Source organism: Lepisosteus platostomus, chromosome 5 (assembly GCF_059453375.1).
Source record: "Lepisosteus platostomus isolate fLepPlt1 chromosome 5, fLepPlt1.hap1, whole genome shotgun sequence".
Lineage (NCBI taxonomy): Eukaryota > Metazoa > Chordata > Actinopteri > Semionotiformes > Lepisosteidae > Lepisosteus > Lepisosteus platostomus.
In genome coordinates this window covers 18,248,977-18,263,408 of record NC_142615.1, presented here as the reverse complement: position 1 = coordinate 18,263,408, position 14,432 = coordinate 18,248,977, and the positions used below count along the sequence as shown (strand labels likewise).

The window sequence follows — 14,432 nt, the reverse complement described above, 5'->3', positions numbered from 1 at the left end:
TAAAATTAGTCCTGATTTACAATTTTTGGACATGGTTCATCTTAAAGAATTTTGTAATAAGTTTCAGTTTAGGAAAATCGTGCCCAGAAGCTACCAAAACTGGTAATGTTCACATAATGTGTAATGCCAAAGCAGCAGTTGGGGTGGGAAACAAAAGGCATTTCTTGGTATGAATCCTTAAACTTCATAGATGGCGTTCTAGGACTTCTCGCTTCAGATAAAGCTGTCAATACATCATAGATTTCTACTCAACCAATATCAGCAGTGTTATCACTACCGAACACTAAATATAGATCCTGGCAATAATTCATGAGTTGTTTGTTAGAAAATTATTTATGGTTTTTTTTAAACATATTTTCAATACCAGACAAAAAGTCGAAAGTTTCAATTTCATGCAACTGATGAAATCTCTCTTCGATGGAAGTTATAAGTACAGTACATCCAAAATACTGCGGAATCAATCAAATTTACATGTTTCTTGTGGATCCAGAAGATCATTTTGAGACTCAAAACATGCCTGTCTTTTCTTTTTTCGAGGACGAAGGAGTAGCAGCAGGAGTAGCAGTTATGGCAAGAACGTGTTTAGAGTTCAGGACTTCTCATTTCTAATGCAATACCATCGACTCGGAAAGCACCGCCCGCGATAAAAGAAATTGCAGAATTGGTCTGTTCATGCTGCCTACAGGCTTTGAATTCCTGGCATTTTCTGCAAGCGTTCCTTTTTGAGGGTTCATGAAATTCCTCACATTTGAGCCAACACTAAAATATTTCATTCGGGGTCGCCTAATTCATAGTGCAAACCGAATCTACAGGGGAATGCTGTGGCACATGAAGCCGTTTGTTATTCTGTTGTGAGGTGTGAGGAGCGGAATGCAAATCGAGTTGGTGAATAGAAAATGAAACAGGAGTCACTTCTTGAGCTACGAATTCCAAAAAGTATGAAAACCTGTGCATTTTAACAGTGCAGAATACTTACAAATTGCACTGAGTTGCTTGCTTTCTTCTGCTGCTTTTATATTTCAGTCATTCACTGTCAGCTAGCACTGGAACAATTCAAGAGAGGTAAAAGCAGAAGCTGTCAGGAGTGGGATTTGAACCCACGCCTCCATTTGGAGACCAGAACACCCAAGCCAGCTGGAAAGACACACGTCCTTGAGTCTGGCGCCTTAGACCACTCGGCCACCCTGACAAGCGAAAGCAAGTGGTGTGCTGAATGCACCAGTAGTTGACTAAACTGAGTTTCTTCCCTGAAATTATTTGCTTGCGAAGAGCCAAGTTGCCTTGAATGGATCTTGGAAATCAAATATACGGATGGATTGTTATTCGGTTGTGAGTTTTGAGGGGCGTATTATAAATTGAGTTGGTGAAAAGGCGCTTTTTGTTAGTCTGTCGGGAGGCTGCACAAGGTGTTTAGAGGGAGAACTTCTAAAAGGCAGGCTCTCTATGTTTAACATCAAGAAAGATTTTTTTTTTCTCAATGGAAATGCTCTTTGGCGCTTTCAGCTTTACGTAGGGAACAACGTCTGCCGAGACCACTTTTGAGCCAGTGCAAATGGTAATGTGCCACCAAGTATATTTAATATTGGCTGTGGTAGCGAGCTGCTTTTGTTTGTGAAGCTTTTACTTCTTTAAGCTGAATCATCAGCAGGTGTAGCTTATTAAATCTTTGCTCATAGCACTCCATCAGAAATACCTTGTCCATGTTCAAAAGAGATCAGGGGATTTACTTCATGCTTTCACATGGCATACCTTACACGAAAGATTTAAATGGGGAATTGATTGTGCTTCTTGATGTTGTTCCTGTGGTTGCCTTGGTTACAATGGTGAACGTTCTTCCACGTTCTGCTAGAGTATCCACTGGGTGGGCTTTATCAATTGGCTCGGATAGGTCATCAGTGCTCCGTCTCCAGAAAAATAATCAGCACTGTCTTTTTTCTGTGCGCATGACCGTCTTTTAAAACATATAAAATCACGAGTTCATTGATTTCTCCAAATAACAACAATACATTTTAACCCTTTAATCCAATAGTTTTACTCCAAGTAAAAAGCAGCGCAATATATAGAGAGATGACATTCAAAGATTTCAACGTTCTTATTGGATTGCCTGTATGCAGATATCGCTCAGAATTGCTAATATGATTTTAATTCAGTTTTTCTCTACTACTTTCAGAGTCTTTTATTGACCTTGCTGAAGCAGAGAAGTGACATAATCACAAATGCAACCAGTTGTGCAGCTGTTTCTGGTTAATAATCATTAATGCGAAAAAAAAAGCTCCTTGCATTAAGATCAAGAGCAACCAACGCGCTCGCTTGTTGAGTTGGGTATTTTCCGAGCTACTCTTCCTTAGCTGTGTAGAGGTTTGATGGGTTTACTGAGACAATTATTCATTGCAGCAGCAATCACGAGGTGATTCGTTGTGGCTTTTAGAAAATCAATTGTCAGAACAACTAACAACGCACACACACGGGTTCAATACACGAGATACAGTTATTAATATAAATTGTGCACCAAACATATACCAGTCTGCCTGGATACAAGCGGCAGACCTTACTGTGAGGGTTATCAATACACACGGTATATAATCTCGAAGAGATGCAAACACAAAGAGATACACAACAGAGAATATATGTCAATATATATCGTTCGGTTACCAAATCGCTAATCAGTGTTATTACCCACTGTTACTCTAAACTCGGAAGTAAATGCAATACTCATGAATTAAATTGATAACAACTTATGTTGAGGTACAATTGAATTCTCGAGACGCAATGTAGAACATGGGGTTTACTTATCCACTGTGTATGGATTTGGAATGTCCCGGCACGAACACCAAACCAGCTGACAGGCTCTGTTGCAGCCTCGGTTCCAGCGGTTGTCCAATGGGCATTGTCCCGGCGTCCTCTGGCTACCGACCAACCAGTCGAGGTGCAGCTCAGAGTTGGACGGGCGGAGGAATCTGACTGCGGCGCGCAGGGCAGTCGTTGCTCCGAGGGGATCTACCAGCAGTCCGGCTGGCTAGTAGAAAGTCTCTATGCACAGAGTGTGACTGCGAGTCCTCACAAGTCACTCTTTTGCCCGGGAAGAAGCTGGTTCGTTCTCGGACCAGCGCTGCTTCTGAATAAGCTATTCAGGTTGTCGACAAGGGTCCAACTGTAGGCTGCCGTTGATCAAGCGGAGCATTCACGTTGGTAGAATTCTGAGTACGTACCGGATCCTCGGTCTCGTGCTTAGAACAAAGTCCAAGTCCCAGTGCAGACAACAGCAGTTGTCACGTGATTGTCTCTGAGGATGCGCGAAAATGGCCAAGGAGAGCCCCGATCTGAGCTTGCGCTCCGTTTTTGACCAAGACACAGATGTGTGCTGATTGGTTGATTTAACATCTTAAATCAGCCTGCATGAATACTTTCTCTGTGGTTGCACCACAGAGAGGGAGAGTGAGATGGGGCCTCATTTAGGAAAGCACAGCAACGCTTAATTCTGTCTTATTAACAAGAATTGCCGCTACAGCTGTAAACTTATTTGGCGAGCATGGACCTCTGAGAAGGAGTCTGAATCCATCAAGAAGACAGGAATTCTAATATCGCACTGCCGTCTTGTGTACAAAATATTTGTTCAGCTCTAACGTCTGTGTGCATTGACAAGGCATCTCAAAAGGACATATTAAATAAGAAAATGATCCTTTCTGTTACCATTCCTGCAGTTGGAGCGTTGTTTCACCCTTTTACGTTCTACAATATTTACAGACAAGGTTTTATCACTGGAGTTGTACAGAACAAGTGTGCATCAGTCCATGAAAATCATCAGTACTGCTGTTTTACTATGCATAGTTTAATCAAGAGCACTTAAAAGATGCAAAAGATGGATTGTGTTCTGTGAGCACCTGCACATCTCTAAGTCACTTCCACACGTGTCTATGTTGGGGATGTAGCTCAGTGGTATAGTGCTTGTCTTAAATGTATGAGGTTCTGGGTTCAATCCCTGGTTTCTCCAAGTGCTTTATGTTACTGTGCTCACATCGCAGTCTTCTGTTGAGTGAAAACTCTTTGCTCGTGTTCATAGAGAGCCAGGTTTACACAATTAAACTCGAAGTGCTACAGTGTTCTCTGAAGTTTTAAATGTACCTCCAAATTATTTAGTTCTGTTAACTACCAAAGAATGTGAACTAATTTAAAGCCACATTCAGGAAATCCAGAGAACATCTTCACACTTGTCGTGGCTGTTGCAGAAAAACCTCACCCGGGATGTTGAATCTCACCCGGGATTTCCTGAGAGATCATTCACTGAGTGAGTCCTCCCTCTGGACTCCGCACTGAGCTGAAAGCTGCGCGAATTCCTCCCTGCGTGTCCTGTACTGTGTAGCACAGTGACAAGAACGCCTTGAGTTTTTTTCTGTATGTGAAAGAAAATGCAAAAGAGCATGAAAAGTATTGATGGTATAAAATATCCATGGTACAACTCGAGAAAGAACTGACGGACAAAACAATGACATTTGATGATTACAAGAGAAACACAACCGTCCTAATATGGGTTTGATCCTGAACACTTGTGTTAAAAGACAAAGCAAAGGATATAACCTGTAAATGTCTTCATGTCTTACAATTTCTTCCTTTCTTAATAATTTCTTACTATTGATAGATGCTTTTTTGAATTTTAACAGAATCACAATTACAGACATTTGGGGTTAAACTGTTATTCACATATTCACATATAATTATGAGACTCAAAATATGCCTGTCTTTTCTTTTTTCGAGGACAAATGGATTATTGAGGTGTAAAGATGGGTTCAAAACCAAAATCATCTGCTATTGCTGCTGTTTCTTCAAATCCTTTAATTGATCATTGATATCGAGGAATGATATTATACAAATTGTGGTTTTCTGTGAATTGCCAATTTTATTGTAACTACATCTTCGTTTACAGATGTCTTGCATGTATCACAAGGTATTACAGATGCAGCAATTCAAAATGGGTGGGGTATTTCGCGGCATACCCCGGTGGGCGTGTCGCAGTGTCACGCAGTATCACGCGGTTAATCGCGTCATTTGATGTCATCCCGGAAACTATCCGGCGTCACCTTGTAAAACCGCCAGGGGGAGCTTAACCTCTCATGTACAGCATTTGAGCTTTTAATTTTGAACTGTGTATTACAGCATGTTAATCATCAGTCATTAAAATGTTGGTATATTTTATGAAAGCAAGATTGCTCAGTTGGACAAAAGTACACAACCTACCTTTATCAGAAATATTTATGCATCAAAGCCTTTACCGAAGATATAACTAATAGTATTAATAATGGATGACTTTGGACAAGCTGTATACTCAAAGTATAATTTCTTTAGCACATTTGTACAAGCACTTGGAATCTGTCCAAGCCATACTTTGTCAGGCATTTTGTTTTACTTCAACGGGCATAAAAACTTCCTTGCTTTTAACAGGGCGTTTCATAATTTCTAACTACGAAAATGATTTAAAATGCGACACTTATCATTCAACTAGAGCTCAAAATATCACAAGGATCCTCAAGAGCACAGCAAAGACTGTATTAAAAGATACTTGTATGTATCAACGCTTTCTTTTCCGTATACCAGATTTTATGGAACCACTTCAGAGGGGTGTCAGCCAGTCAGATTCCAGGAATTGGAACTTTAAAGGAAAAATACACGCCGGTATTCCATTTCTCCCTAACGATTTTAAGCATCGAAGTATATAACTAGCATGTGAAATAGCGTGTGAAAAAGTGGTAGTTTTAAGCTTTTCTGCTAATATAATATGGAATCGCGTATCTAAAGAATTTAATAACGATATGATTATATTCGTGTACTGCGACAGGGCTGTGTAGGGCTGTTTCGCCTCTCTCTTCATGCAACTTCCCTTGTAGCCTACTGGTCTACGTGCCCACCTATCAACTCACGGGTTGTGTGTTCAACTCCAGCTTGTGCAAACATTTCTTTGAAAAAATAGAATAGCGATATTATGGACAATCAATTGACTTTTATATTTCAAAATATCACAACATGATCGATTCTAAGTCATTTTTGATAACAATTAATAGTCACCTTCTTCCCTTCTGACAATGGTCCCTGTTTCTGCTTCCTGCTTCTAGTGTGTGTGTGTGCAATAGAGTAAATTTTTATAGAGAAATGCAGGCTGGACAGTATGCGTTACAATATAAACATTTATATTGATTTAAATCGTTTTCTGATTTAAATCGCAAATGCGAGTTTAATTATATGTGTTTTTTAATCATATTCAGGCTAATGCAACATAAATTGATACAGTATCTTTGTCTTCAAAGAATCTTAATAAACTTTCAGCATACCTTTCTACCCGTTTAGATTTATATTTCTTGGGATTTTGGGATCAAACGTGGAAGGATTAGGTTGTAATCGTTTTTATTTTTCAAATATGAGATTGTATTTCTGAATGTTATGTTACACCTACAGTAGTTCACTGCTTTAAATACATCGAATTAAGAAAGTTAGATGTAGCACTTTAGATATTTTTTTCTGAACCAGGGAAAATCTGATCATGTTTCTCTATAACAATAATAAAAAACTTTATTTTACATATCACCTTTAAAAGTGGCATCTCAAAGCAAAAAAGTAGATGGGAAAAACAGTTAAAAGGGACCAAAGTAAATACCAGACAAACACAAACGTGTTTTTAATAAAATGCTTTTATTCATTCAGCAGAGAGTGAGAGGGACATCCAGCAGGGAGAGACACACACACCGGTTTCCATTGACAAAATTGTTTTTTTTCAATTCCTCTTGTCTAACAGGAATGTTTTGTTGTGGAAAGACTGTTAGACTAGAGGAAAAGAGCGCCTCCTTCTACGAAGCATTTCGTTGATCCGATCACTAATTCTTTTCCAGTCGCACGCAGTAAGGGTTGAGAATCTCCGATTCACCATGCTACTAATGGTTTCCCGGAGATTGCAAGGCAAGGCACTTTTGCCTCTGGACCCATCGAAATTTACAGACGTGGTCCACCCCCAGTAAATTTCAAAAGTCACAAGATTTCGAAACACGAGGGCGGCGTAGCGGTCGGCTCTTGCTTTCCCGTCTATGCCGATGCACTGCAAGTACAACCCCCCCCTCCATCTCCTGAGTGATGGGTAACAGTTGGATATCTGGGAGAATTATTCGTCCCACTGGCGTCTGTGAATTCCGCTCTGTAAATGGTGCTTCCTGGGGGGAGATAGATGGCGGGGACAGCATCAACAAATTCCTGCGCGGTGGTGAGCGGAGAGGCCGGGATGGAGTGTCCTGAGGCGGTGTGTGCTCTGCGGGGGGCAGAGCTTCCGCCAGGCATTGCAACCTGCGCGGCGGGGAGAGGCACTTTTCGGGAGACAGCTGCTCAACTGTTTGACTGCTGGAACATACTGTCTCCTTCCTCTGCATTTTCAGGAGTGTCTCTAGCCTCCCAATCCTCCCCAGTAATGCGTCGTACTGCTCCCGCTGCTGCCGAAAAGTCTCCACACAGGTGCTGCTTCTACAGGTTGGCACCCTGGCCAGTGGCCGAGAGCAGAGACCCAAGGCCTGTGGCAAAATAACATAATTCATGTAAGAAATAAAGTCACACAGTAGTATTCACCAGTCGCGGAACAGAAGTCAAAATAAACTTTTCTTTTTTTCCCGTCTTACCGCTTTCTTTTTTACTGTCCTGGTGGTAGATTTCGAAGATCGTTTCGCCCGTGCGGTGTTTTCTTGAAGAACAGGCTACAAAGAAATAATTATAATTGAATTTAAAATTCAAAACGGCAATAATACCTTGTAATATGCGCTGTAATCGCGTATTTCAGATGAAGTCTGCTGTATTTGCTTACCCTTCGCTCTTTGGAAGCTGGGGCAGCAGAAGCACCCCGTCTCTTCCCCTAAAAGGTCTTGGTCTCCATATTGTACTATGGTCGCTGTAGTGCAGGTTCGCAGTTTTTTTTTTGTGATGGGAGCTCACCCAATCCCTTGGTGTATTTATGCTATATTCACATGTACAGCTAGAATGTTCATTGTCTTGCAATGAAAGGTGGGTGCCTCTTGCCGAAGTCGGGAGACATTAGAGGCTTGCCACACCCGGACTGTTAAACCAACGCAATAGCACGTCAAACCCCATTGAGGACCCTGGCGCAATAGTTGTTTTGTCCCTTGATTTACTGATGTGCATTAATTAAATCTTGTCAGTCAGGTCTTTTTTTCTCTATTTGAATTGTCGTTTACACATGCACGACTTTAAAAGCTAGCAAAACAGGTTTCGATTCACATTAGCTGGCGAGCCTTGTTAACAAAAAAACGAATAATAATGTAACATGCCACTGTTTGTTCATGAACAAAGTTATACTGAGATTTCCTTAGATACGCAATTAAAAAATAAATAAATAAAAATTTGAATCCCCTGCGGAACACATTCCATAAGAATCAGCGGTTTTACAGTATATATCGCCTTTAAAGGTGGCTTCTCAAAATGCTTTACAGGATAAAAACAACCAGAACAGCAACAACAACAATATTGTATTTCATTGCACTTTGAAAACCAAGTAATAACTTAACTATACGTGCAAACGTTTCATATGTTGCTGTTGTGAATGCCTGTGGAGCGTATCTTATTTGCCTTGAGTCCTGGTTATCTCTCTCCCCCTTCCCCCCTCTCTCCCTCAATTCAATTCAATTCAAGGTGTTTTATTTGCATGACAGATGGGTACAATCAGTGTTGGGTATGTATATTTTGATATTTACACCCGGCGCGGCACCGAGGGAGCATCTGCATTTATAACTTAGTTTTTAAAATTAGTCAAGCAATATGAAGCATCTCCTTTTACTTTTAAGTCCCTTAAATACATTGAGCACAGCTTTCTCACCACTTAAGATTGCTTTTTGATACCATCCTTACAAAAAGCAGAAACTTTCCGATGACTCACAGTACAAGTGGAAAGATTACAGATTTTAATCGTCTTTAATTTTGTTACGTTATACGTTTTAGGAACGTTTCATCTAAACAAACACCACAAAACTATTCTCGATTGTATTTCTGAATGTTATGTTACACCTGCAGTAGTTCACTGTTTTAAATACATCGAATTAAGAAAGTTATGTGTAGCACTTTAGATCTTTTTTTCTGAACCAGAGAAAATCTGATCATGTTTCTCTATAACAATAATAAAAAACTTTATTTTACATATCACCTTTAAAAGTGGCGTCTCAAAGCAATACTGTAGACCGTAAAAACAGTTAAAAGGGACCAAGGTAAATACCAGACAATCGCAAACGCGTTTTCAATAAAATTCTTTTATTCATCCAGCAGAGAGAGACACACACACTGGTTTTCATTGACAAAACAGTTTTTTTTTCAATTCCTCTTGTCTAACAGGAATGTTTTGTTTGTGGACAGACTGTTAGACTAGAGGAAAAGAGCGCCTCCTTCTACGAAGCGCTAGTTTAGTACTATAAAATACTATTAAAATCTGTAATCTTTCCACTTGTACTGTGAGTCATCGGAAAGTTTCTGCTTTGTGTAAGGATGGTATCGAAAAGCAATCTTAAGTGGTGAGAAAGCTGTGCTCAATGTATTTAAGGGACTTAAAAGTAAAAGGAGATGCTTCATATTGCTTGACTTATTTTAAAAACGAAGTTATAAATGCAGACGCTCCCTCGGTGCCACGCCGGGTGTAAAGATCAAAATATACATTCGTCCCGGGCAGAGGCCGAAGAGTGCCCGGCTGGGGTGCGCGGGGAAGAGCAGGACAGGAGTGAAAGTGGTCAGGGCGGGGTTTAGGAAGGCGTACAGTCTGGGCAGGTATAGATTACACTTTTCTAAAACGTATTTGAAAAATAAAAACGATTACAATCTAATCCTTCCACGTTTGATCCCAAAATCCCAAGAAAAATAAATCTAAACGGGTAGAAAGCTATGCTGAAAGTTTATTAAGATACTTAGAAGACAAAAATACTGTATCAATTTATGTTGCATTAGTCTGATTATGATTAAAAAAACACATATAATTAAACACGCGTTTGCAATTTAAATCAAAACACGATTTAAATCAATATAAATGTTTATATTGTAACGCATACTGTCCAGCCTCCATTTCTCTATAAAAATTTACTCTATCACACACACACACACAATAGAAGCAGGAAGCAGAAGCAGGGACCGTTGTCAGAAGGGAAGAAGGTGACTATTCATTGTTATCAAAAATGACTTAGAATCGATCCTGTTGTGATATTTTGAAATATAAAAGTCAATTGATTGTCCATAATATTGCTATTCTATTTTTTCGAAGAAATGTTTGTTAAAAGAAAAGTCCAGCACCAGCTGGATTTGAACACACAACCTGCGAGTTGGTAATCGGGCACGTAGACCAGTGGGCTACAAGGGAAGTCGCATGAAGAGAGAGGCGAAACAGCCCTACACAGCCCTGTCGCAGTACACGACTATAATCATATCGTTATTAATTTCTTGAGATACGCGATTCCATATTATATTCCCTTTTAATCAAATTCTAAAAGTATGCTTGTTGACTCCGGTATCACGTTAGTTAAAGTGTGTTAAAATGTTTAGGGAGAAATGGAATACTGGTGTGTATGTTTTCTTTAAAGTACCGAGACCAGCCATATACTGTATGTTTAAGTTCCAAAATTAATATCGTTTATGGCCTTCACACGCGTTGCAGTATGCTCCTATTCTTTTTATGCTCAGGCACTAAGATTTCCCTTCAGTGGTAAAATTCCATATAAATATTCAATACTTAAAGGGCACAGTTTAGACATTAAATATACATATACATACTGTATACAGTACAGTTTGCATACGGTAATATGTTTATGTTCCTAAATCAATCTCTTTTATGAGCATGTGAAAGGCATGGTGAATTGATTCTCAAAAATTACTGTACTTTGCATGATTGGAAACAAATGCATGATTGCGAAATGCTGTGGTGTTACTTTTACAAAGAGGGTCAATGAAAAAAAGAATGTTGACCAGGGCAATACTTTGAGTTTACACTTACAGCTCGTCCAAGGTCATTCATTATTACTACTATTAGTAATATCTTCATTAAAGACTTTGATGGCGACAGCTCAAACATGAGAGGTTGAGCTTTATTAGCTCCACCTTGCGGAAATTCCGGATACTATTATTTTGCTTGCCGTATTATAGGAGAATTTACGGTAACTAGCGGTATTTACCGGTAACTCGCGGTAGACTGCGTACAGCGTACCGGAAAATAATGGGGTATCGCCCACGCATTTTGAATGGCTGCATCTGTATGTTCCAGCAGTCAAACACTAGGGTGTCAGCCGTCTCCAAACAGACCTTCATCTCCTGAAAAGTGCCCCTCCCTGCCACACAGGTTGCTGTACCTGGTGCAATGCGTATCTCCATACAGCCCTCCACCCCCAGCAGAGCACACCCCCTCAGGACACTCCATCCTGTCCTCTCTGCTCACCACCACTAATGAATTGGCTGGTGCCGTCCCCACTGTCTCTCTCCCCTCAGGAAGCACCATCTACACAGCAGAACTCACAGATGCCACGTACAGTTCTCCCAGATGTCCACCTTTTGCCCATCAGTCAAGAGAAGGAGGGATTGAATGTGCAGTGTGTCGGCACAGAGGGGACAGCCAGAGCCGACCGCTACGCCACTCTTCCGTTTCGCAATTTTGGGACTGGGTGTGAACCACATCCATAAATTTTGACTGGTCCAGAGGCAAAAGGGCTTTGCATTCTCCAGGAAAACATAGGTATGTTGAATTGGAGATTCTCAGAACTTACTTTGTATGATTGGAAACCGATACATGATAGGATAAACAAAATGCTTCAAAGAAAGAGGTGCTATTTCTCTCTGGTTTTAGTCTGTGCAGCAATAAAACAATCAGATTAAACAAGAGAGAGTGCGACATTACTTTTTGTCAATGAAAAAATAGTCTTTTCATGTTTATTTAAGTGTCCTTCTTTCATTTGGATTGCATTAAACAACTCGGGAGTTATTGTTATGATTACTCTATTATCGAATCCTCAACTCGTTCACTTTTTGTTATTTTGGGAACATTTTGACATGTTGCTTTTAGCCGTCGATTCTGTTGAATTCACTCAGTTTGTAATGTAGGGTGTGGGGTAAGTTAAACTTTGATACAGGACAAATGTATTTCCCACAAGCTGTACTGTAGTAGCATTAAAAGCATACAACATGACACTGTATGCACGTGGCACATCTTCGTTCAACTTAAGAAAAAACAGGACATTTGATTGTTGGTTGCCTTATGTTAAAGGCCAACAATGACACCAGAAAACTGAAAGTTCCTTCCCCTCCCCAAGTAGAACTGTCTAATCTACATAAACACAGTGGGGTGTAACACCTAGCCTAGACTTTGTGAGAAGTATGGAGCTGCGTTGCATTAAAATGGCTGCAATGGAATATACATAGTAGGCAAAAGTTAATTTCAAGCTGAAAAGAAAAGACTCAACATGTCTCCTCTATACATCTTCCATTTAGACCATCCAATCATTTATTATTAATATCTTCCATATCCCATTAAAATCAGAAAGTTTCTTACAAGTGTAAATCCACCTTTTTTCTAATCGCTTTATCCAGGACAGGTAACAGTTTCACCAATACTATTTGGTAACTTTTTACGATTGTCAGACTTCAGGAAGCTTCAACTGATGTTTAAAGATATGACATAATGTGCACTGTGTTAAAGAGCTATTGAGCACAGAACATCTTTACACTTGTGAAAAGATTTGCACGTACAGTTTATTCTTATCTGTGTGAAAACAGGAAATATCGATGGAGTTTCAGAAAGTAAACAGAGGTATAGAACACCATATCTCAGATGTTTAATAAATTCAAGATTGTGAAAACAGTGACAAATCACCCCAAACAAAATACAATTTTAGAATACAAGCAGTTTGAAATTATTAGTTGTTATTAATAAATCACTTAACTTTGAACATGTTGTAATATTTAGAAATAGCAACAAATCAATATAATTTACTATTTTAGTTTTTCAAAGAAATGTTTTTGTTAAAGGAAAACTCATGCCAGGAGCTGGGTTCAAACAAAGCTATAGCTGAAAAGGGCAGGCAGAATGTTTAAGTAATCATGGGTGAATGAGACAAATTGATGCAGATGTTTAGAAAGAAAGTGGACTACAGTAATATTTTGAGCTTACAGCCTATCCAATGTTATTCATTATTAATCTTTCATATCACATTAAAATGAATGTTTTTTAATGTAAGAGGAAATACACAATTTGTGTCCTCTATAACACTTCAGTGTACTGTTTAATCAGTTTAATGTTTAACAATGTAATACAAAGCTTAAACTTATTAAATTGTATATGCCATTTAGACTGTTAAATTCTGTAATAGACAAAAGATTGTCCCTCAGCATTGACAGGGATTCAAAACCAAGTGTTTTCTGGCAACAGCCCAAATGCTGCACATGAGAGCTTTCATAGCTCCACCTGGTGGTTTTACAAGATATTCCACCCTACTTCGATATATCATGCGGTATCCTGCAGTTCTTTGCGGAACGAGCACTGCGATTTACTGCAGCATACCTTGCACATTTTGAATGGTTGGATCTGTAGTTCTACTCAGTTTGGTGAATTCTTGATAAACCTAACTGGTGCCCTCCCTCTAACTCACCATTCCTCCCTTATGGTAGTGTATGCAGAGAAACCCATGTATATAAACCCATAGGGTCAAACGCAATGGACTTCCCGAGTTAAAACACAGCCGCGTACTAAGTTAGTATGGTACATTCTGGAGATCATCTCCCGCTCCAAGTTCAATTGCAGCAAAAGACACCGACTAATAACCAGTGAAGTTAAGTTTTATTTTTAACAGAACTGGAAATTAAACTTATAAAAATACTTGAGCAAAAAAAAACAACACAACAATTGTTCCTCTGACCTTCTAAGCATTTTTTTTAAGGCAATACATTTCTTTAGCAGGGTGTGCCTTGTGCTTACTTTTCAGAACTTTGATTTTCTCTCTCTCTCCTGTGTCAGTTCAGATTAAGCTCTTTAATCAGTTCCAACATCTTCCTTTCAAAGTGGGGAAGTGCTTGCTGGCATGTTGTTTTGCCAAGTCGTGCCTATCCTTTATGACGGTATCTTCTGACACCTGTGCACAATCCAACAACATTACAAGACCAGCACTATAACAGGAGTCATAAAAACACAAGAAGCCACATTGAACGAGCTTTCAGAATTGTAAAACAACGCTTTGCTTGTCTGTCATTTGGTTTGCATACCAGTCCATCAAGAGCTAGCACAACCCTGGCTGTTTCAACACAGTCATTGGATCACAGCCAGAGGACAGAAAAGGGACTGTAAACCATCATAAATCACTTAAGATGCCGAGTTTTTTCCTTTAACATACTTGGGTGCCACCTATTTCCTCCTCATCCCTGCTTTCCTCCAATAACCACAA

General features: G+C 39.6%; 1 non-coding gene across 1 annotated transcript; it reads right to left on the bottom strand.

Moving 5' to 3' along the window:
- Window positions 1-1,076: 1,076 nt before the first annotated feature.
- trnal-caa (transfer RNA leucine (anticodon CAA)) lies at window positions 1,077-1,189 on the bottom strand. The gene is made up of 2 exons: window positions 1,152-1,189; window positions 1,077-1,122 (listed from the first exon to the last, which is right to left on the bottom strand). It is a non-coding gene; the product is annotated as a tRNA-Leu (tRNA).
- Window positions 1,190-14,432: the final 13,243 nt, after the last annotated feature.